At 46.4% G+C, this 25,170-nt stretch overlaps 1 protein-coding gene across 2 annotated transcripts in view; it reads right to left on the minus strand.

Moving 5' to 3' along the window:
* The window catches only part of HAUS8 (HAUS augmin like complex subunit 8), a 522,213-nt gene that overhangs the window by 473,691 nt on the left and 23,352 nt on the right, over positions 1-25,170 (minus strand). The window lies entirely within an intron of this gene.

Consider the following 25,170-nt stretch of genomic DNA (forward strand, 5'->3'; position numbering starts at 1 on the left):
GCAGGCAGAAGGCAAATTATTGGCATATGTGGTGGGGGTGTAGAGCGGTTCAAGCATATTGGGATGAAGTCCTCAGCTGGATCAAAGACCTCGAAGAGGAAGAAAGGGAGAAGCGACCGCTCCTGATTCTATTTGGGTGGGAGGAGACAGATGAAACACTGATTGGTCTACCCAAAATGACCCATGGCCTCCTCTTAGCAGCAAGGGCATGCCTCGCAACCGTGTGGAAAAGAGCAAGCCTACCAACGAAAGCGGAGTGGGTCAATATCTCCCGTAACATTTTCAACATGGACAGACTAACGGCAGCCATTCACGGAGACCGCACCTCCATTGACTCTGAGTGGTCTGCATTTCGAGATAAGTACATGTCGTAAAACCAAGAGTGATATAGAACATGTCTGAAAGCCATTGTTTCGAACAAACATCAAACCACAACTGAGTCTCTGTTGTCACCTAATATCCCAATGTCTCAGCATCTGAATGTATATACGAACACCTCTCGCAGTCTTTACTCGATTTTACTGTTTACCGTATCCGTCAGGGTTGGTGGGTGGGGGGAGGAGGGCGGGGATCAAAGCGGGGATTTTTGGCAAAGAAACATGTAACGCAATTTCATCACTTCCTTAAACCTTCTTTCCCTTTCCCCTTCTCTTTTTCCCCCACCCCCTCCCTCCATCCCACCTCTCGCTTTCTTTCTTTGATTGCCATGTTACTTTGTTATGAGTGTACCAATATCCATAATGTCCCTGTTTAAAAATCAATAAAATTAATTAAAAAAAAAAAAAAAAAATCAGAGAGCGGTTGCATGGCAGAATGGCTGCATCACTTGCGACAGGGGCGAGGCTACGGACAGATGATTTTTACAACATGCGGGTATGGCACAGGCTGATAGGGGCTTAGAAGTCAAGCTACTCTCCTGGAATATTTGCGGGCTTAACAACCCGGTGAAGGCGAGGAAGGTGGCAGCATATGTTACACGCCATGATTCTCATATTCTTTTAATTCAAGAGACGCACGCACTGGGTAATGTCAATTCTACATTCCTGCCAAGATGGGGCCCCCAGAGATACTACATGGAATACTCAACGCAGTCTAGGGGAGTGTTAACCCTCATACACCCCAAGCTGTGCTTTAAATACCACTCCAGTAAAATAGATCCGCTTGGCAGATATGCACTAGTCTGGGGGGAGTTGGCGGGTTACCAATTAATACTTGTTAATACATATGGGCCAAATGTGGACGATCCACAGTTCTATTGTACAATACTTGATATGCTGACTACGTCAGGGGAGGCACTGATAATCTGGGGCGGCGATCTCAATACTATTTTGGACCAGTCCCTCGATCGGTCCTCTACTGCCCCCAGGGCCCCCTCCAGAGCCGCATTGGTTGTGCGGCAGTTGATGCAACAGATGGATGTGGTAGACGCTTGGCGCACACTGCACCGTACTGAGAGGAAATTCACCTTTTACTCTTCTGTCCATGATTCCCATTCACGTATCGATTACTGGTTCATTAGCTCACCCCTGGCCGGCATGGTCACCAGTTGTGAAATACACCCCCGCACCCTCTCTGACCACTCACCAGTAACACTTGGCATTCAGCTGGGTGACGCCCCTCCTCCAGTTAGACTGTGGAGAATGCCCCCCGCCATACTCAGGGACACTAATATTTGTGAAGCCCTCCATACTGAGATCACGGAATTTATTGAAATAAATGAGGGATCGGTAACCACTTATGCTACTCTCTGGGAGGCATTCAAGGTCTGGATCCGGGGTACTATCCTGGGCAAGTCCACGGGTATGCTTAAAGCTGTAAGACGGGAGCTGGGCGCAGTCGAAACTAAACTAGGCCTGTTACAAACTGAATATAGTGCCACACAGGACAAGGCAACACTATCGCAAATGCATGTCGCGTTGAATGAATTCAACTCGTTAGCCAGCAGGGAAGTCTTATACATGGCTGCGCCTGCCAAGGCCCGTAGATATGGGGAGAGTAATAAGGCTGGGAAATTCTTAGCCACCATGCTTAAGACAGATAGACATCGGAGCCCAATCCCTGGTATTTTGACACCCACTGGGGCTTTGGTTATTAAGGATCAAGACATTAATTCCACCTTCGCTGAGTTTTATTCCTCCCTTTATTCCAATCATGACATCAAAAGTAAAGAAGACACGTTCCGGTATTTGGATAGCCTAGACCTCCCTACACTGACCACTGATACCCGTAACATACTGGATCAGCCCATCACTATTGAAGAAATCGTAGAGGCCATTAAATCTGTCAGGGAGCCGCGCCCCCGGCTCGGATGGACTTGGATGGATCAAGGGAACCTTCCAGAAGCTATTATTACTGTCCTCCTGAAACCCCGTAGACCTGCACATGACATGGGTTCGTATAGACCGCTCTCCTGGATTAATACCGATGAGAACATTTTCGCCAAGGTGTTAGCCACTAGGCTCCTGCCGTACATGTCGATCCTTGTTCACCCAGACCAGGCGGGCTTTATACCAACTAGATCTACAGCTCTCAACCTGAGGCGCTTGTTTAATGTTATGGCACACATTGATCCCACAACAAAGGCTGCCGTGGTGGCCCTTGATGCTGAGAAGGCCTTCGATTCCGTGTTGTGGTCTTATCTCTTCCTGGTGCTTGAACGATTTGGCTTTGGCCGATACTTCATCAAATGCGTACAGCTACTATATACTCACCCGACTGCTAAGGTTCTGACCAATGCCACTTTGTCCCCCTCGTTTAGGCTCTACAGAGATACCAGGCAGGGCTGTCCCTTTTCACCTATACTTTTCACACTTCCTATCGAGCCGATGGCGGAACAAATACGCCAGAACCACTCACAGAGGGCTTAGGATGACCGCCCCCCCCCAGATCATTTCACTATATGCTGACGATACCCTGCTATATGTCCGCGACCCAGTAGAGAACGTACAGCACATAATGTCGGACATACATGAGTTCTCGGAATATTCAGGGTACAGAATCAATGTTCCCAAGTCCGAAATATTTCCCCTTACGGATTGTACGGGTACCATCGCTGCAATTGCTGTGTTTAGGCCCACCCTGACTTCGTTACCTGGGTATTATGGTGGCCAGAGACAAACAATTGTTATATACACAGAACCATGGTGAACTGTTACTGAGTTTGACGACCAAGTTCCAAACGTGGGCTAGCCTTCCCTTGTCCTTGTATGGTAGAGTGGCTATTCTCAAAATGGTAGTCTTACCCAAACTCTTATATTATTTTAACAACATTCCGATATGGCCCGGCAAGTTCTTTTTCATGAAACTCAAGTTGCTCGCCTCTAATTTCGTTTGGAATGGGAAGACGGCCAGATTGGGGTGGGATAAGATGGTGGAACCATTCTCAGGGGGTGGCATTGCTGCGCCAGATTTTGAACTATATTATCTAGCTGCACAGGCTCAATTTGTTAAACACTGGTTTGACCCTGATGACACATCTCCCCACATCCCCATGGAGAGACATGCTGATCGCCCCAATGACATCAGATCACTTCTTCTTAACCCTGTCTATGGAGACACATGCCCGTTTGACCCGGTATATACAACCATACACGCCTGGGCCAAGATATATAACAGATTAGGCCTTGAGACCCCCTATGACCCGGAGGTCCCCCTGTGGAACTTCTTGAGTATATCCCCAACATTTGATAAAGTCATTCAACAATCCTGGGATCCTAACAAGTTATTCACACTAAGGGACATGTTCCCAAATGGCACATTCTGTGAACTCACTGACTTCATCGGGATGGTGGGAGGAGGCCCACTTAAACGCTTTCAATATCATCGTATGAAAACTGCTTTTGCGGCTAGATGGCCATCTTTCCCGTTGGAACCCCAGGTACATGAATGTATTAGGGCAATAGTATCCCCTAATAGTCACAATAAAGGGGTCTCGTTGGTATACTCACTAGTACAAACCCACTCCCCGTCACATAATACGATAAGAGAGACCTGGGAGAGGGATACGGGCACTCAGATTGATGAAATACGGTGGTCACGCTTCTGTCAACTCACCAGATCCGTCTATGAACGCGGGGCTACGGCTGATCCAGTTTAAAGTTCTGAACCAGCTCCACTATGCCCCCGCCAGACTGGCCAAATTTGTTGAGTTGCACGGGAGCCTGCCCCAAGTGCAATGCACCAAACGCTAGCGCCTACCACATGTACTGGTCATGCCCTTTGATTATGGAATTCTGGCGGGAGGTGGCAGAACTCCTCGAAGACATAACGTCGATTCCGGCGACCCTGTCCCCCTTAAAGTACTTGCTTGGTGACATTGGTAAGGTGAAAGAAACTAAGAGGCGTTTATTTAATATTTCATGTGTTGTCGCCAAGCGCTGTATCCTTAAATCATGGAAGTCTACAACTGCACCATCCAGAGCCAATTTCTTAAAAGACCTATGTTTGGTAAACAACGATGAAGAACTTTTTGTTTTATCGGTCCCGACACAGTGTCGGCCCAAAGACATTTGGTTGCTGTTGCGTATTTATTTGTGTTCCCAGATACCGGACGAGGATGCTACGCCTCTCCCTTAGCCATGATGTGGGATGTTTGATGTGTTTTTCTTGCTACTCTGTATCTATGTGCCAATACTGTACATGCCTCAATACCTTGTCAAATTCTCTCTTTTGTTGACGGTCTGAATGCTAACCTGCTCTCTTAATAAAATACATGTTTTTAAAAAAAAAAAAAAAAAAACTCTACACTTCCACTCCTGCTCATTTTCGCCCAATTTCACTTCTTCACTTTCTCGCTGAAATTCTTTAGCGGGCTGCATATACCCAGGTTTCTAGTTTCCTAAATCTTAATTCTCTTCTACCACCTCTTCAATCTGGATTCCGTCCTTCTCATTCTACTGAGACTGCTCTTTTGCATGGTACGGTTGATAACACTCTTCTTTGCTACCTTTTTTCTTTGAGTATTACTTGGTCTGTCCTTGAATGGTTTCGCTCCCATCGTTCTCAGCGGTCCTATTCTCCAACTTGTGCTGGCCACACCTCTTCCTCTCTTCCTCTTCTATACGGCATCCATCAAGGTTCTGTACTTGGTCCTCTCCATTTCTCTCTCTACACTGCCCCACTCTCGGCTCTTATTTCTTAATTTAACCTGTGCGCAGATGATAGGTTTAAAACGGTCTCTCTTTTTCTTCCTGCGACTATTCTGCACTCCACTGTGTCAACTTGCCTTCCGGCTGTCCAAAACTGGATGCCTTCTCATTTTCTATGCCTCAATTCTTCTAAGACCGAGGTTCTGTTTTTTCCAGCTTCAACTATTCTGTCTACTCTTTCGGCTCTTTTTTCCTCCTTCCTCTCTGCCCTTTTCCACGTCTGCATGCAATTTGGGGGTTATCTTCGATTCCTTGCTTTCCTTTAAACTTCATATCTCTTCTATTGTTTGCTCCTGTGGCTAGGCCTTTTTTACCATCTGTCCTGCTTGCCACCATCTCTCCCTTCATGCTACTAAACTTCTTCTGTTCTGCCTGGTCTTTTCTCGTATTGACTACTGCTCTTCCATTCTTCTTGGCCTGCCTGCCTCACATCTTCTCCAATCTGTTTACAATTCTTCGGTTTGTCTTCCCTTTGCCTTTTTGCTCCTCTATCAAATCTTCTTTGCTAGTCCATTTCACTACTTGCCTTTAAAATCATCGGATCTCTGCCTTTTTCTTTCTATTTTTAAATGTACTCACGGCTTGCCTCCGCCTTAACCTTCTTCGTTAGTCTCGTTCTATTCTCCTGATCACAGAATCTGGTTCTTCTCACTGTCCCCAAACCCGCTGTGCTTCTTCCCGTTTCCAAACTTTTACCCTTTTAACCCCGAAACACTGGAATTCTCTCCCCCTCTATATCTGCTCTTCTTCATATCTTTGTATTTTTTTTAACTAACTTGAAAGCTCATCTTCCCTCCCTTCTTTCTACTTAGTGACTTTCTGTTTCTACGCCCCCCCTTCTGTTTTTAGTTGTGATTTGCATTATCATGTTCATTGTACCGATTTTCTAATATTTTGGCATAGCGCTTTAGGCGAAAGGCGCTTTATAAATTCAGTGAATGAAATTAAATGAAATCTGTCAAAACTAACAGGAATGATTCATACGAGTCTACAGGCGGATGTGGCCTACCTTGGAGTTTAGAGCTGTTAATATTAGAAGCATGCAATGCAATTCATGACATCAGTCAAGGTCATGTGATTTCCTTAGTCGCTCTGCAGTGCGTGGCCCCATCCACAAAGCATGCTCACCACAGGAGCACCAGAGTCAAGCTAGTCTGTGCCCCACCACAGCCAGTAGACCAACAGCAGCTCTGTATGCACAATTAGACAGCAACATGGGCACACGCAGAAAACTTTGCTGCAGGTAAGAGCTGCACCTTCCCTCCCTCCCGGATCCTATTATTGCTCACCTTAACACACTGAAAATCTACAATCCTGATGGATCATTCTCACACATTTTTGTCAGCCTTCTTCCAAAATTGTCCAACAATAGTACCATGACACCTACTCTCGTAGAAACTCGCCAACTTGGAACGGCACGTAATTAAATGTTTGCTCCACAATTGCTGAGAAAAGGGAAGTATTTCACCTTTCATCTTCAAATAGTACAGATCTTCTCTTTCTTGTAAAAACGTGGCTTTTCCGAGGAGAAAGTAATGCTTAAAACATTTAATCCATAGACATTTTGTATGTCAGGTCTACTACTGGTCAAGTGGGCGGGGGACCTTTCGGGAAACAAACTACTGTTGGCCTCTATTCCTGATAGTGTTGGCCCCTTTTCAATGCCTTTTCTCACCACAGCCAATATATGCCAATTGGCTGCCAAATGCATTTAATAACTTTACTCAGTTCCTTGCAGATGTTGCGGTTGACATCTTAATGCACTATCCTTCCTAGGTCTTACAAGGGGATTTGATTTTTATGGTATAGGACTCATCCCATTTAGCAGCTACTGGACTCACTTGAATGCATTAACCTAATTCTTTCGGGAGGATAGCTCAGCAGCAACGTGCTCGCCTTGGGAGCAAGACAGGTTCGATCCCTGCATCTGCGCTTAGAAACCTCTGGGTATTAATAACATATCTAATCCAATATGCGGTACATCCAACTCAAAAGGCTGCCGTTTGGATCCAATATTCACCACACCAATCATATTTTCTGCAGGAAAGCCTTGAAAAGCTGGATGTTCCCAGAGTCCCCGTTTTTGCTCTGTGCAGCCAAGCCCTGTGAATCCACATTGTTGGCAGTTTTACGACTTACCTAACATGTAATACCAAAAATGAAAGGACTCACCCTATAAGGGTAGGTTGCTGCAACCTGCATAATAGTCTTAGACAGATCACAATTCTAATACACGTTTTGCAGTAACACGGTTCTAAAGATGAAACACTTTAAGCAAGAAATAAAGACAGTTTGTATATTTTTATTTTAAAACCTCTATAAAGCACCCAGTATAAAAATGTTGAATACTCTTTGGCTTAAGAGAACATTCAGTGGGCCATTACTCTTTACTGGACTCTATTTTTAAAGTCATGCACATAAACCAAGCTTCATAAGAGTGCAGTCCCGTCCCAGATTTGTTGTTTGTTTTGTTTATTCCTTTATATTGCGCGTCAGACCCGAGGGTATGAGAGCGCAGGAGCAGTAAGGTTATTCTCAGTTTAGTTACAGTGCTGTACATTAATTTACAGTGTATACATCGGTTAATACATATACAATGGATACAGTGAAATACAGTTTACTGTTATACATATATACAAAGTTTACAAAGGCAAGTCAGTTATTGGTCATTGTTCTTTAACCTTTGAATCTAATTACGTCTAAAGTGTGGGTAGGTTTGCAGTGTCCTTAAGGAGGGTGGTAAGGAATTCCAATGTTGGGCTGCTTTCACCTGGAAGCTGTTGCCGCCCATTTTGGTTCGTTTGAACCTGGGAACTGTGAGCAGGTTGGCATTGCTAGTTCTGGTGGGCCTATTCGGGATGTATCTTATTATTCTGTCGGCTAGGTAGCGGGGGGGCTGCATTATTGAGGCATTTGTGTGTTAAGGAGGCTACTTTGAGCAGGATATTAATCAGTGGTTGCAAGCCAGTTATGGGTTCTCCTGATGTTAGAGATGTGTTCTCTCTGGGGAATGCTGAGCGCTGCTCTGAGAGCATTATTTTGTAGGGTCTGGATTTTATTGGTAACCTGTTTGTTAGCTCCTACGTAAAGGGCATTGCAATAATACAGTTTCGATAATGCAAGAGCTCTGGCTAGGGTAATACAGTTTTGAGTGGAAAGGAAGGGTTTGGCTGCTCTTATAAGTTTACATGTGTAGGCTGTGGTGGAGGCCATGGAGCTAACCTGTTTATGGAAGGCGAGGGAAGAGTCCAGGTAAATAACTAAGGTTTTCACTTCCTTGGCTACCTTGATGGGGTTACCGTCTATAATGAAGCTGGTGTAGTTGAGGTCCAGTTTGTTTAGATTTGGGGGGATCCGAGGATGATGAGTTCAATCTTGTCATCATTCAGGCATAGACTGTGGGAAGCCATCCATGCCTGGATGATGAGGTACACCTTGTTCACCAAGGCCAAATCCTTGTTGTAATCTCCCATCAAGGGGATGAGGATCTGGGTATCATCTGCGTAATTAGTGTAGGTGATACCCAGACCGTCAAGATTGTCAAACAGGGGCTTCGTGAACACGTTGTACAGTGTGGGGGAGACGCATGAGCCCTGAGGGACCCCACATGTGATGGGGATGGGGTCAGCGGAAGCTGAGGTGGAAAAGACGCGCATAGATCTGTTGCTCAGGAGCGATTCAATCCAACCAATGGCTTCTTGGGAGAAGTGGGCAGCCGAGTCCAAGTGGTTGCATAGAATTTTGTGATCAACTAGATCGAATGCTGCAGAGAGGTCTAGGAGAAGCTGTAAAGCAGTTTTTCCATTATCTCTCAGAGTGTCAATTTGGGCCTTAAAATCGATGAGAGCAGTTTCTGTCCAGTTTTGGGGTCTAAAGCCCGATTGCCAGATTCCTAGGAGATGGTTTTGTTTGAGGTATTTTTGTATTTGTTGATAGGCTGTCTTATCTAATATTTTGAGCAGGAAGGGGACGGTGGTGATGGGTCTGTAGTTAGTGGGTATAGTAGGGTCTAGGGAGGGTGTTTTGAGTAGAGGGAGGACCCAGGATTCTTTAAGGTTGTTGGGGATGGTATCTGATGAGAAGGAGGTGTTAATGAGTTTGGTGAGGAATAGTGAGAGGTCTCTTGCCGCATCTTAGATGATTTGTGAGGGGCAAAGGTCACCCTGGCAGTTTGACGGTTTAAGGCGGAGTATGATTTTTTTCCACTTCTAGCGTAGAGACTTTGGAGAAGCTGAAGCGGGTGAGTGGGTTAAGTGTAGGGTTCTGATGGGTGGGGCGTGGGGAAGTGTTAGTGAAGTTGGTGGAGTTAATTAGTGAATCTTTCTAGTTAATTCTGATTTGAAAACCTGCAACTTTATTGGACAGAGCATCTTGGACACTGGTGCACCATTGTTTATCTTTCATATAGGTGTCTGGTACTAAGACCGGTGTTTCCAGCTCTTTGATGATGGTGAACAGTTCTTTGGTGCTGGATTTGGCTTGTAATATTCTCTGGTTATAGGATTCTTGTTTAGCGATAAGGATTTCTTTTTTGTAGGTGGAAGCCATTTTGTTGAGGATCAATTTATTAACATCTGTAGGGGATTTTCTCCAGGCTAGTTCCTTTTTGCGTTTCTCTAGTCTGAGAACTTTTAGGTGGGCAGAGAAGCAGGTGTTCAAATGTTTTTTCGGCTTACATTTTCTCCGTTTTAGCGGTGCAATAGCGTCTAAGGCTAAGCGCATACTATTGTTATAGCTTTCTACAAGATAGTGGGGGTTGGAAGTAGCTGAGAGTTGGTTCAAGGTTGGGAGAATGAGGGGTATGAGTTTCTCCACTGTGATGTTTTTCTTGCTTCTCGTGGGGATAGCTGTGGCCAATAGGTTATTGGTGATGGGGCTTGAGGCTTCGAGTGTGAAGTGGAGGAGGCGATGGTCGGACCCTGGTTTAGGGGTGATAGTGATGGAAGCCACACAGTTATGGTCTGCTATCCAGTCAAGGGTTCTCCCTTTGTTGTGGGTGGGTGAGGACACTCTTTGGGTAAAGCCTAATTCTGACAAGGTATTGTTAATGAGGGTAGCCTGAGGATCTTTTGGGTCTTTTAGGCCTAAGTTAAAATCTCCTAAAAGTAGGCTCTGGGAGGTATTTAAGTTTTTGGAAAGGATGGTAGTGAGGTCTTCCTCGAAGGAACCTAGGGGTCTAGGAGGTCTATAGAATAAGTGGATGGTGACGGTTTGGGAGTTGGCAGTGGGAAGCTTAGCTGCAAGTGATTCACATGAGGGGTTGTGGTTTGTGGTGTCAAGTCTGATGTTGAGGTGGGTTTTGGCAATTATGGCGAGGCCTCTGCCTCTGGATTCTGTTCTATCCGCACAAATGATAGCTGGTCTGTGTGTCCCTTGTGACTAATAAGAGACTTTATTACATTGGCGACGAGGATGGGATAGGTAGTACAGTACACATGAAGGAGAAGACCCCCTGGCCAGGAGCACCTCATCTGTTACATGTAGTTCATCTGTGCGAGATTCTGGTTGTGTTTAGATTAATGAGTGGGCGAGTGATGTGCATTTGGCTGACCTTCCTCCACCCCGAATGAAAGGATGATGTTTGTATGTATGAACCTGATATGAAAGGGAGATGTCACGCGTGGGTACATCCGGTATGAAAGGGAGATGTTATGTTGTGGTTGAATCTGGTAAGAAAGGGAGATGTTATATATAGTCTTGTACATTGTCACTGGCCTGGAGTGATTGCCAATAGAATGTGATGTATGATGCAGCCAGGAGAATGTTGAGTGCATCAGTGTATGAATGTTCTGAGTGAGTCAGTTGGGGGCCTGAGCTGGAGTGAGTGGATGGCCAGTGGGTCTTCTCCTTCATGTGTACTGTACTACCTATCCCTGTCCTTGTCCTGTCATCCAGACTACTGTAAATACCTGAGTGTAACTGGAACTGTACATATTGTACCAATAAAGCATACCTGGACCAACATCAGTCTCCACAGCTGGTCGGTGTGTCCCTTGTGACTAATAAGAGACTTTATTACATAGCCCAAAAACACAATCATCTGCAAGGGTTCCTGAGCAACCAGTTTCTAGTAAAATGGAAAAAGTAGTTAATTCAGGCACTTTGAAATGGAGGGCATTCATATGCTTTGTGATATACTGCAAAAAAGAGACTTGTTGGCGTAAATAGATCTGAAGGATGCCTACCTGACGATTCTGATCTTTGAGCCACAGAGCAAACTCCTTTAATTCCTGAGCAGACAGATGCTAGAAATGTATAAGCCTGCCATTTGGGTTGTCTTCGGTGCCTTGGGCTTAACCAAGATGCTGAAGCCAGTGGCCAACATTCTCAGAGGACTGGGATCATAATGACCCAATACCTAGACAACATTATTATCAGGTCTCAGGACAACAAGTGCGTACACCCACAGATCGTTTGCATAGTCTTAAGTTTCTAATAAACTGAAATAAATCCCAGCTCACTTAATCCAGAGATGGGGTGCTCAGTAAACATGCGGGAGGAGACAAACTTCCGATGAAGAACATTCAGTCTATCGAGGAAGTACAACACATCTTCCTGGGCAGGAAGCTAGCTTGAGTAATAGGTCTGCTGGCAGCCTTGATTCAAGTGATCTATGTATGGCCCCTACGTTACCGAAAATTGCAAAGGCTGAAGATAGTCTGCGCTGCAAATGTGCTATTGTACAGCCAGCTGGTCCCCCTTTCGGATGAAGCAAAAGTGGAACTGCATTGGTGGCTCAAACAAGTAGACACGTGAAATAGACCGATCTACAGATCCATGCCAGACCTAGTGAGAGTCAGATGCAAGCATGAGGGCCCCACTGCAGGGATCTGAAATGGATGAAAATGGTCCGAGGAGGAACTTTCCCTGTACATTAACTGCTTGGAGCTCCTGGCGGGGTCATTCGCAATACAAGCCTTGACTTGGGAGCAAGACACATGCTGTATTCTGTTGAAGATGGATAATGTCTCAGCAGTACAGTATGTAAACTGACTTGGTTGCATGATGTCTAAACTCCTGGAAGAGATAGAAAATATTTTTGCCATTAGCACCCTAGAAAGGGGCGCTAATGTGGTCCGAGAGAGCCAGGAGGTGTAGTGCAGGTGGGCAACTGATATGGGAAGAGCGAGGAATAGAACATCCGTGATTTGCAATACAAGGAACCAGAGGTAATGCCAACAAATCCAGTCATGCCACGAGGTGGCATGATTGGAGCGCCCGCATTTCTGGTATCAAGAGAAGCACACTATTATTTTAAAGGGCCAATTTGACCCCAGAGTTATCCACTGAGTTCCTGCTAACGACCAGGTGCAAACCACGTGACTTGGCCAATGGGCCGAGTAATATTCCAGGTAACTCTCCAATCCAGTAGCTGGGAGCCATGGTGACGGAGTAGGGAGACCACATGTTGAGGGCAGGGGTAGATTTGGATGTGGCCAATCGGTCAAGGGACTATAGGGGATTGGTAGTATGTATATAGGGGGTAGCCAATGAGGGTAGGGGATTAACACTGTATATTGTTTACGTCATAAGTGATGATTTCTTCCGTTAGAATCGTGTACTTGCTTTGAACTAACAGAGCTCTCTGTCAGTTTGGTTCTATAGGACCTTCTGTCACTTTTTTCCTTTTCGTATTCAAAATCATTCTCATTTTCCTTGCAAAGAGGTGCACCAAGCCTTTTTCCTTAGAGGAGTGCTTTTTATTGCCTGGTTAGCTTGCCTTACAAATTTGGTGACCCTGACGTGATCCCAGCACCTCTGTGGTGACGGAGGACACCTGGCCACACATCCAGTGGAGATGTGCCCACCTACAGTGACCTGTCACCTGTGCACAAATGGCAAAGGTTTACAGGAGCGGTGTTGCCTGAATTTCTGTCCGATCTTTGGAGCGGGTGCTGTTCCCGGATTCTGCAGGCTGCTGATGGGACCCCGTGACTGAGGAACTCGATAGAGCACGTAGACATAAGTGCACCTTTGCGGGGGAAAACAATAAATGGAAGGCGTGAGAGTGTTGAGATGTGTGCATGTGTGTGCTGATGGTGAAGTGGATGTAGAGTTGAAAGACCACGTGGCATTATCTACATGTGTTTATTATTATATGAGGTAAAAGGATAAGAGTAACGTGATTCTCTCAGATTTGGGTAGAAGGCAGCGCTGCAGAACTAAGGAGAAAAAAAGGAATGGGGGTAGAGGCCCAGTATATTGAGGTGGCCTGGGATCCCTCCGCCCGATGTAAAGGGGGCGCAAGGACAAATAGTTTTTTTGTATGTTCGTATTGGTGTGATACGGACCGGAAGTGGGGTCCAGCTTTGTTGTATATAATTTGGTGGTATGACAGTAAGGTGTGTATATGGTTAATTTGAGTGTGTAGATTGTAGAATGTAGGGGTAAAGGAGGTGTGTGTGAAGAGTGACAAGTGGGCAGGAGGGACATAAATGGAAAAGGGATGGGAAAAGGCGCATTGAGGCACCGCTGCATCAGAGCCTGGGTTATGATATGATATATGATCGTTTATTTATATAGCGCCTATACACAATGTGTTTCAAAGCGCTTCAAGGCAAGGGAGGGAACAAGGGAAAATACAATGACATTCTTACAGGCCATGAACAGTAAGGCTGTGAAATTAACTATCATACTCGGCCTGACAACATTTCAGATAGTGCAAGAGCTAAGACATAGATAAGGAAGGGAGGGGGGAGAGTGGGAAGGAAATGGAAACAGACAGCTGACTACCGTGCTAGGCCTGACGACATTTCTGGTAGAGCCAGAGAAAAACAGAGGGAGAGGGGTGCAGAAAGGGAGGGGAGGAACAAAACACAAGCGACTATCATACGAGGCCTGACGACGGTTGATTAAGAACCAGCGAGTAGGGACCATTAACATGGAGCCGTCTACTCCTGTGTACGGCCCTTCCATTGTATTGGGAGAACATTATAAAGTATCATCAGGAGTGGGTGGCCGAGACGAGAGGAGGGATATATAAGCCATGGCCAGAACAGGGAACAAACGGCAAGGAGTTATTGGATCATATGTACACGTTTTTAGCAGCCAAGTATAAGGGGAACAAAATGAAGACCCAAAAGGGGTTTCTAGAACTATGGAGAACCTGGGCATCACGGATCAAGCCATAGCTTACTCTCCATACTGAATCTGATTGTTGTCTCCATGATCATTAGTCTGGCTTTAGAGCAGTCAGAAGCATGAAAACTGCTCTTCTGAACACCTGCTCTCAAATCTCGACTCTAGCCTTCCTCCTGTCCTCATCCTCCTGGACCTTTCTTCTGCTTTCAACACGGTGAACCACATAATCCTGATTAATCGTCTCTGTGACAACCTGGCCATCATGGATCAGGGCCTAGCTTGGTTGACCTCCTTCCTCGACAATCGACCCTGCCTGGCCCAACTTGGGTCCATTCCCTCCATCACCACTCTCTCCACATGTGGGGCTAAACTCTTATCCTGGCTCTTCAACCATTACTTGGCACCTCTGGCCGACCTCATCTCTTCCTTCTTTCCTAACTTTCAGTGTTATGAGGATGACACACCGCTCTCCTTCAGGCCCCCCCCTCTGCCTCCTCTCCTCCCTCGCTCATTCCTGATCATCTATCCCCTATTCAGGAATGCTGTGCCTCCAATTATCTCTGCCTTAATGCCAGTACGAATGAGATCCTTCTCATTGGGACCCCTGCTCCCGCTTTCCCTCTTTTACTCTGGCCGCTCACCTTGTGCCCTCTACCTGTGCCTTCCTGCAAGGAATAAAACCTTGGTGTCATCTTTGACTCCACCCTCTTCTTCTGTCCTCACATTGCGGACGCCTCTAAGAAGGCCCGCTACCAGCTCCACCTCCTCAGAGGTATTCTTCCTTTTCTCACTTTTCCCCAAAAGCTCACCGTCTCCAGAGCCCTGGTTCTCTCCAGGTTAGACTACCGCAACAGCCTCTTTCTAAATCTGCATGCATCTACTCTTTGCTCTTTTCAACTAATCCAGAACAGGACTGCGACACTTGTCCTCGGCCTCAATCCCAGGGATCATATCTCTGCAGCCCTGAAATCCCTCCACTGGCTCCTGGTGGCTGCAAGGATCAAGTTCAAGACCCTTTGCATTGTCCACAAGGATTTCTGGACCAGACTACATTCAACGTTCTCTTCCTAATTACTTTCCTTGTCGAGCCTTTCACCCATTGATCTCCAACTCTCTGAGGGTAAGACGCTTTGCCAGGCAGAGAGTGGGGGAAAAGATCCCTCTCCTCAGCTTGTGCCTCTCTGAACAGCCTCCCTGCTGCTCTCCAACTTGAGCAGGACCACCCAAGGTTCCGGAAGTAACTCAACCTCCTTTATGCTTCTGCTTTCTCGCTCTCCTCTGTTGATGTACTTGTCTGCTGTGCTATATGGTTACCTGGCCACCCTCTGAACCTAATGGGCACCAGGCTCCTTGACGGCCAGTAGCCCCATGCACTGCCTCCGGGCCTAGCGCGCACTTAGGGACTGTATCTGGAGCACTACAGTACCCTGCTTCCTTGCACTTATTTAGAGCTGGCCACCCCCGCAGCACCTACTTGAGCCCTGCTTACTGCACTCCCGCCTTTCCCTCTCCCTCCCCCTTGCAGTTCTTCCCTCCCTTCCCCCTGCACTTGCACGATCTGAATGACAAGGCCTCGTAAAATCGTTTGTTTCTCCTCCAGTTGTCTCCCCTTCCTTGTCTTGTCGCGCCTAGAAACACTTGTGTACAGGCACATTATAAATGGCATTTCATATCACTGGTGGAGGGTTTGGAGAATATTCCTTCTAACCTTATGAAACCACCGAGTGGGACACGTGTGTCAATGTGTGTCCCGGCTCCATCTATACCCATTGTCCTGATTGCCCAGGGGTGCCCCGTCCTGCTGAGCACAGTACAAACAGTGCAGCCTCCCACAGTAGGGTGTTATTTCACATACGCAGCTGCAGGGTACACAAATTCTTCATACGTCCCACTGGCTGCCACTGCCCCTTGTGTTGAATTTAAGACTCACCACTTCTTTACCTCGATGAGCCCCATCCTTTGTGGCCAGGTGATGGCAGCCACTACCTGATCCAGACCCTGGGGCCACATGGGGAGGATAGCTCAGGGGCAACACTTTTGTCTTAGAAGCAAGACAGTGCGGCACAACACAGGTTCGAATCCCAATCACGTGCTTAGAAACCACTTGCTGGTTTTAAGCATGTTATAAATGAACACTAAGATAAATAAAACGCTCAGGGTAACCCGATGACATCAACAGAGGAAATCATATAGCTTCCTTTTCCCTTAAAGAGTGCTTACCCAATCCCATGTTTTAATGGCATGTTGTTACTCTCAATTTTCCTCTCAGTGTAAGGGTGGCGTGTTTGGCCATCAAAATACCAGTAGGGAGACTATGCGTGCCACTAGAATGAGGAAGAGGCAGGGGGTGATGAGGATTACTCCCCAGGTAACCAGATCTTCATCACCCTCAAGTTATTTAAATCCTGGTTTGCCATCTGAGACTACTGGAAATGCTTTCTTCCCCTCTTTCTCCCTGCAACTGACAAAGCAAGCAAGGTGCGGGCAGGGGGAACAGCCATTACTGCTCCCCATTAAACTGTCCTACCTATCTTGTTACCTAAAAGCTTGTAGTCTGGTTGAAGTACCCCACTAACTGTTAGCCATATCTGCCATTTAGATCAATTGTGTTAGTGAGCCATATCTGGCATTGCGTTGTGTTTTCATTTTAAGCCTTCCTCCCACCTGCCAGGCGTCAATCTTTCCCGGTATCCCAAACCTTGGTATCACTGCATTTGCTGTTGTGCCCTCAATATAGGCCTCTCTCCCACCTGGCAGGTATCACAAATCTAGGTGTTACAGCTTTTACTGTTGTGTCCTCTATCTAGGACCACTTGCAAAGCATCCCAAATCTAGGTGTTACCACATTCTCTGGTGCGTCCTCAATCTGGGCCCCTCTCCCGCCTGCTAAGTATCCCAAAGCTAGGTATCAATGCTTTACAGTTGTGACTGCAATCCTAGGCTTTCAACCACTTACCTGGCATCCACAAGCTAAGTACTGCTGAAGTGCCCCAGCTTGGGCCACCCCACAATCTCTGGTAGCTAAGGTGCAGGTGCCCTTTGAGTAATCGCTGTGCTCCAACCCAGACACTGCCACCCACCGCAGGTTCTGCATAACCCAGCTCTCCCACCTAGCATAGCGCCCCAAATCTAGGTTGTTCAGAGCACTTGGCCATGTCCACATACCAAGGGCTGCCCAATCGCTCGGCTGTCTAATCCCTACAGGCCGTTGCTCCTCCGCTGCACGCGAACCACCAGGTCTTTACCACTTCAGCGGTTAGCTAGCCACACAGCCCGTCCTTTATCTACAACATCAACCAAAGGACCGCCAGATAAACACCAACACATTTTATTTTTAAACATACGGAGAAAGAAAGGAAATGCCAGTAAATGACCGAACCGCAAGGATTAACAACCACAGGTTCAAAAAATGCAACCTCACCAACTACAAGCAACAACTAACCGTGAAGACTGAACCCCAAGGACCAGGAAACACCAATCCAAAGAGGACGCCTACTCAAAGGAATACAACCCACAACCCAAACACCATGCCTCGCCACAAGAAAGACAAAGAAGCCAGAACGGACAACAGAAATAATAAGGAAGCCCTAACTGCACGGGAAGTTGCCAACCAGCAAGATCCCACAACTCAGAAAAACTAGGTGAAGAAGAGGCCAGACGGCCTGAGAACACATACAAAGAACAGAGCAAAGTAAGAAGACATGGTGCGCTACCTCTCCACATACGTTGGTAAGCAAAGATGGAGCAGCAACAAACCGACAGGCAATAAGTGTTACCAATACAGACCCCACTGGGACGCCAAATGCAAAACAATTGATAAACCACCCCAACCCAGACTGCACTGTGGACAATACCCCAACCAGAATCGGGGACAAACTGGAATCCATCACCTTCTACACGCCCTACATCACCAATGACTAGAACAAAGGACAGGTGCCAACACAATTCACCAGCCGGAACAACCCAAAACCAACCCTGCTATCAACCCAATCTGTCTACTCGACAAAGAGACCGATCACCAAAGAACTCCACCTCCTAAGAGGTACAACCAGGAGAGAACCCACCAGCTACGGAAACCCAACCGACAACACACCGACCCAAACCAACAATACAAACAACCCCAAAGGAAAAACAAACAAATTACACTGCAGCCTTCTCAACGTTAGATCCATGGAAAACCACGCAATAGAAATCTGTGACCTTCCATGCGAAGGGGGCACAGACGTGCTCTTTCTTACAGAAACCTGGTTATCGGACAACTACAAAGCCATACTGGAGAACTTTAAATTAAGAATTTATAACGCACACGTTCACCATAGGTATCTTGCCGCGAGGACAACACAGGCAGAAGCAATAGCAACCAGACAGGAAGTTAGAACAACCAGGTTTTAATACGGCATTGAAAGAAACAAGCAAAGTGATTTAAAAGTAATCCTTTTCTCCACTTAAAGCCAGTGGAGGGCTCTCAGAACTAGACTGATGTGTGCACCATAGGGAGTAACTGTCGCCACTCTAGCCACTAGATTCTGCAACAGTTGGAGCCGGAGGATAAGGCCCTTTGGCTGTGCAAGATAAAGTGCATTACAGTAGTCGAGCGGACTCATAACCAGAGAGGATACAACTATACGATGGAGTTGAACTGGAAGAAATAGGAGAATTTTATGTAGGACTAGCTTTGCAGACAGCGCTGACCTGAGGCGCTTTAGACAGGGAAGACGAGAGGTAGCCTCCCAGATTCTTCATGACCGACACCGACAGGTGTTGTGCCAAAAGAGGCCAGGCCAGAAGGAAGAAGACCAGGGAGCAGTATTGTGAGAAGACTATGATGGGGCACCCACTATAAGTATCTACTCTACAGACCACCATTTTACAACCCCATCTTTGCAACACAATTAGCAGGCGCGGCCGCCATTTTATCAACCTACCACGACAACTAGTCGTACTGGGAGACTTCAACATCTGGTTAGAAAAAGAAAACAAATCTACAGAAAACTCACTCTGCGCACTCCTGGAAACTTTGCATTTCAAGCAAATAGTAAATGAATCCACCCACAACAGCGGACACACCTTGGATGCAGTTTTCTGCAGAAAAGGTCTATGCCAATCAGCGTCTTCTACGCCGATGGTATGGAGCAACCACTACTTGATACCATTCTACATCACATCCAAAATACACCTGCCGGCGGTAAAGGAGACACTCCATGTCAGCAAGAAAAGAAACTGAAAAACCTAGACCTAGAGGGCCTAACAAACCTTCCAGACTCGAACCACCCAAGCAGAACACAACACACTGAAACAACTGTAGACACAGCAGAAAAACACTCAAACAGTTGGATCACTAAGGCCCTAGACTAGCTGGCACCAGCAAAAACAGTCAAAGCGACACCAAGAAAAATAACTAAAAAAAACAACTGCAAAATGGAAAATAAAATGGAGTGACCAATACAACCAACAACATAATTAAAATACCAAAGACAGCTCAAAATAGACCAATCAGCAGTCCTCAAAGCAATAACTATTATGTCACAAGAATAGAATCAGAAACATGACCATGGGGCCAAATGCTTTGACGGCAAACCTAGTTCTGTGGCCGGCTGGTTACATACAGCTTGCAACTGGCGCTCATCCCATGAACTGGTCTCATAATCCTTGACATTCTATCTTACCATGTTGCTTTATACCCACTACCCTGAAAGTGAGATGGCCGAAAACTACAATATTCTGTCTAGTTTGCCCAGTTTTCTATCTGCTACGTCATCCACTCTGCTTAGTATTTTACAGAATGAATACACAAAGCTAACTTGATATTTACTTAAAGTAGCAATCATATGTTGGTGAGGTTATGCCAGAGGTCTGGGGGTAACTACGGGCTCACCTGTTCAGCTCCCAAGATGCCAACAGACCTGCCCCCAGAAAAAACAAAGGACTCAGCCAAGGGCAAGTTAGAAATGTTGTTTATTACAAAAACTGACTGGGGTCATACAGGACATTCAGAAATATCTGCAGTCCCCATTCCAACAAACGTGTCAACTCTTTTTTATGCAGAATGGCGTCTGCACATGGGCCCTTCCCAAAAAACCTATAACACATACTCATTGGGTGCTCGGAGTGGTATACCCTATGGATTGCCCTTATAGATCTTACCCAATTGATCCATGTCAGGTGGCTGGCCTGCCCTTTCCCAGAATAATTATTACATTGTTGCAGGGTCGCAGGATTACCATTGGCCCTTTCCCCCTGCCATCCACCCATGGCTGTCTGTCCCCTGATTGGCTGGAACTGGTCTCTTAGGCCAGGGACCCGGTTCTGTTCTCAGCTGCACCTCTTCAAGGTGATGTGAATGACTATGTGTTCCCGATGTATCTGGTAGCAAAACCACTTTTGCCTCTGAGAGTGCTCTGCACGTTTGCAACATTGTTATCTTGTTCATGTCTCACTTAATGTCGGGGTTGCTGAGAACTGTTCGCCTTCCTATCGCCGTGAATGACCATTGTCCAGCTCAGCCGCATCAGGTTATTGAGGACCACAAAAACGAGCGCTTCTGCTCGGCAATATATGAGGATTTATTCTGCATTTCTGCAACTGGACCCTTATTTTTTTTAATTCGGAATGTGCTGCTTGTCTCTGACCTTGGCTGCGAGCCCTGGCCTTCGTGCTTTGGGCAGCCTGGTTCTGCTTTTCTCTCGTCTCGCATCCTGCAGCTCGAGGCCTAATGCGATTTTCATTATAATTATACTATGATTTCTACACACTTATAGCGTACTACATTTCATATAGGTTAGTTATATTTGGTCCTACCAAGCTCCTTCTGGGATTCTGTAGTTCCATAGAGTTAATTGCCCTAAGCATCTGCAAGCTTGCTCTGCATCTCTTCGTTGCCTTGGGTTCAGCGTTTCTGCACTTGGCTAATGAGAAAAATAATAAAAGCTTTGACAGTATGTATATGTATCCTTCCTCGATCTACAGAGCTGTGTAGGCATGTTCTTCATGTATACAAGTGTGTGTTTGCGTAAAGCTGTGCACGGTTGCGAGTGTACTTCATGACTAACGTGGCTATGTCGTGGTGTCAATGATGTCAGCACAGCGGCTTCTCTGCATTTAGTCAATGTCATCCATAATGGTATTTGGGTCAATGATCACTGTTGAAGCACCTGTATCCATAAAGACATTCACTGGATAAGGTTTGAATGGCTGTCTGACATTCTACCCTGCATACATGTCAGTGACTGGTGCGTCTGGGGGCTATCCGAATAAGGTGTGGCTTTGTGCGTTCTTGACTCTTTGGGATGTCATGTTAATGACGATGAGGGTGTTGGGGGGCATTCCTGGGACCCTCTCTTCAAATAGTTCCTCCAGTCTGTAAATCTACAGACCTACTGCAAAACTACACTATAGTTGGTTTCCAGAGCTCACTTTGCTCGATGAGTAAGATCGCATTATATATTTGCACCTGCAGTAGAGAGCTAGCCAAACTGTTTTCTGAGCCTTTATATCAATTCTATTCATTTGTGTCCATTCATGCAGCTAACCTTTTAAAGACACTCATCCAGGGCTTTCACAGTATTTTCTCCTACTCGAATAGTCGAGTAGATTTTAAGACTGGCCAGTCCCATTTGGCAGGAGATGTTGGAAGGAGTAAATGTCAAATAAAAGTTTCCATGCATGGCTAGCTTCTGGGTGGCACCATTGTGCCAAACTACAGTTGGTTTGTGGCGACATGCACCATTTTACAGAAAGTGCATTTAAATGTGTTGTCATCCGTTGCCATGGGTCTAGTGCATGTCTCTTCAGTTGAGAGGGTAAACTAAGTTACTCAACCTGCAGGACAAGTGGGATTTTAAAGAATGTGAAGGCCTGACCTATCTCACGAATGTCCTACTTCAGCAGTACACATAACTGCTGTATTGTTTCTCATTTTAGATCTTGGGTACAAGTATCTTCTGGTGGCATTAAAAACATTAGTACAAAATTGTTCATCAAATAGGTTTGTTTGCTAATCAAGAACAATTTAATAAGCAAACTCGGTTAATCAATTTTTGAAAACTAATGTATGCTTTGCTGCTCATATATGGGGTTACAGGTTTTGCTTAATGCAGGGCCAGGTGTGGCCAGAAGGCAGTGGAGAGTACGTCCTAGGTTGTAGCCAACCCAGCAACAATACTTTGTAACATATCAACCACGGCAATGCATTTCACTGCCATTGGTCCTCATTACAAGTATGCTGGTTCATTACAAGTATGCTGGTCCGGAAAGATCTGTGCCCGTCGCACCACACCAGCACCTTTTTACGGTCCGGCATAATCTGAGTTGTGATGCCGCAAACACTGTCACCTCAAGTGACCTACTGTATCCGGCAACACTGACCGGAATCTGCAGCAAGATGTGTCGGCCGTGCCCGAGAAACCGCCATGGTGTTACTACGCGCACATTCCGAGCTCCACACACATGGAAATACTGGCATGGACAGGCCGGTAGCACCGTGAACAATGCGCCGGAAACATTGGCATCGCGAACCAGGTGTTAACTAGAGTTAGGTGTACAGAAACAGCCCAAGGGTGCCCAAAATCAGGCCAGGTGGTCCCAACGAGCACAGCAAAAGCACAAAAGGACCACTACCACACCCCAGACCCCTTCCCACACCACCATGCTAGCAGTAGCAGTACTGGTGCTGGAGGCCCTGCATACAGGCCTACTACTGTAGGAGGTAGGGCGGTAGAGGATGTGGCAGAGGCACTCAGGAGGAGGATGGCCAACCACCAATACCACAACCTTCAACCTGAGCTAAAGCCAGATCCACACCTGTACAGTCTAGACAGGGAGACCATCACTTCTATAGTGGACATGATCCATGACAACGTGGTCAGCCTCATACAGATCCCTACAGCCACCCCCCCTTGCTCAAGGTAGTGACTGTGCTACACTTCCTAGCCACAGGCACCTACCAGCACACTGTGGGTGAACTGCATGGGCTATCGCAACCCTGTTTATAGTGTGTTCTGTTTCCGGTCATCGATGCACTCCTGCGTCATAGGAGATAACATCAGCCTACCCAGGACATCTGACCAGGTCAATGCCACTAAAATCCCCTTTCATGCCCTTGCGGGAATGCTCACTGCGATAGGTGCATTGGACTGCACACATGTGGAACTAGTGCCAGGCATGCCATTGAGGCAGTGTACTGGAACAGAAAACTCTAAAATTCACTCAATGTGCAGATGGTGTGTGATGCCTGCCACCTCATTACCCACTGCGCCAGATTCCCGGATTCAACCCAGGACTCCATGGTGTTGCGGACCTCCACGCTGCCAGTGTACAAGGCATGTCACAGTGGAGAACGTACCTGGCTTTTGGGTGAGTGACTACCAGAGCATGTGCACTGTTCAATGAGGGTATGTACAACACCTACCTGCAGTGGATGTGTGCAATGCAATGTGCAACAAAGTAATACCATGCGTGAGTACAAGGCCTTGAGAGACGTGTCTCAGTTGACAAAACTGATCATGTGCATGCATAACGACATCAAATCCGTACAGCATCAAAAGCACTGCGTTTGTATTTGTATTTTATTAAATTTATATAGCGCTTTAATCCAAAGTGCTCTACAAGAGGAACAAGCAAAATACAAGCATTAACAATTGAATCACAACCAGAAAACAGTACAAGGAACAAATTACATTATTGATGAGGTAAGGCGAGAGTAGAGAAGGACCAAGGTGTGAGAAGGAGTAGGGGGTATGAGTAGTGGTAGAAGCAGAAGAGAGGAAGCAAGAAGGTGTAAGGGAGAAGAATGGAAGAGAAGATTAGAGAAGTGCAGGAAGTAGGGAGGGAGGGAGGGAGTAGAGAGGAAGGAGAGGGTGAGGTGGTACAGAAGTAAGAGAGGGAGTATGCAGTGTGGGTAGAGGTAGTAGCAAAGATAAGAGAGGAAGCAAATGTTAGGGAGGTGAATGGAAGAGATATGATTTTAGAGAAGTGCGGAAGGTAGGGTAGGAGGGAGTACAGCGGATGTGGAGGGTGAGGCGGTTCCAGTGGAAAGGAACGAGTAGTTGGAAAGAGCGGAAGCAGGAAGGGGCACAGGGTGGTGGAGGAGGAGAGAGTAGGAAAAGATGCATGTACCAGAATGCATCACACCATTGTCCCAAAATCCAACACAAACACAATCAGCAAAACCCACACCACCTGATGCAGACTGATAACATTTATGCATCAGAATACCCCACCTACATACCACTAGTGTCCCGCACACCAAGTAGCAAGGTCCCCTGCCTGTTTGAAGTGCACATATACATATGCATATGCATGCGACCTTAAGTTGAAATTATTATCCACACCCATCTATGATTGTGACACATGGCCATCATAGGAACATTGCACGTGAACACAATAACACACCAGTGTCATTTGTGTGCGTGTTTTGTAGTGAAAGGGTCAGAGGTCATTCTGGCTGTGAATGGGCCATGTCAATGTGACAGAACACCACACACCTACTGCGCATATTGACAAGGTGCATTTGCTTCATGTCAATCATTGGCCTGTCATTGCCTTCTCCATCCAAACAATTCCTCGTATGGTACCTCTCTGCGATTATGTCAACATCCATCATTTTGCAATAATCAGTGGAGCTGTTCAACCACTCCCATGCAGCATGTCAATGTACCTCAAAATGCAAGTACGCCTTCAGGCATGTACAGATTTCAAATAGATTTAGAAGCACATAGCAACGTCCTTACCAGTGTCAGCCATGCCTACTAGGTCTGCGGCACCCGGCGAAGTCTGCGGGCACACCGGATGTTCAGGCAGAAGATTATTTTCCTGGCCGTTATACAATGCTACCTGTTGATGGCACCCGCACGCTTACACCTGGACAAGCCACAATTGCATTTAGCACTTGTCATTACATTGATGACTACAGACATATCCCTGACATCACCCTGATCCTACTCAA

The sequence above is a fragment of the Ambystoma mexicanum genome, chromosome 1p (assembly GCF_040938575.1).
Source record: "Ambystoma mexicanum isolate Mex_15411 chromosome 1p, UKY_AmexF1_1, whole genome shotgun sequence".
Classification (NCBI taxonomy): domain Eukaryota; kingdom Metazoa; phylum Chordata; class Amphibia; order Caudata; family Ambystomatidae; genus Ambystoma; species Ambystoma mexicanum.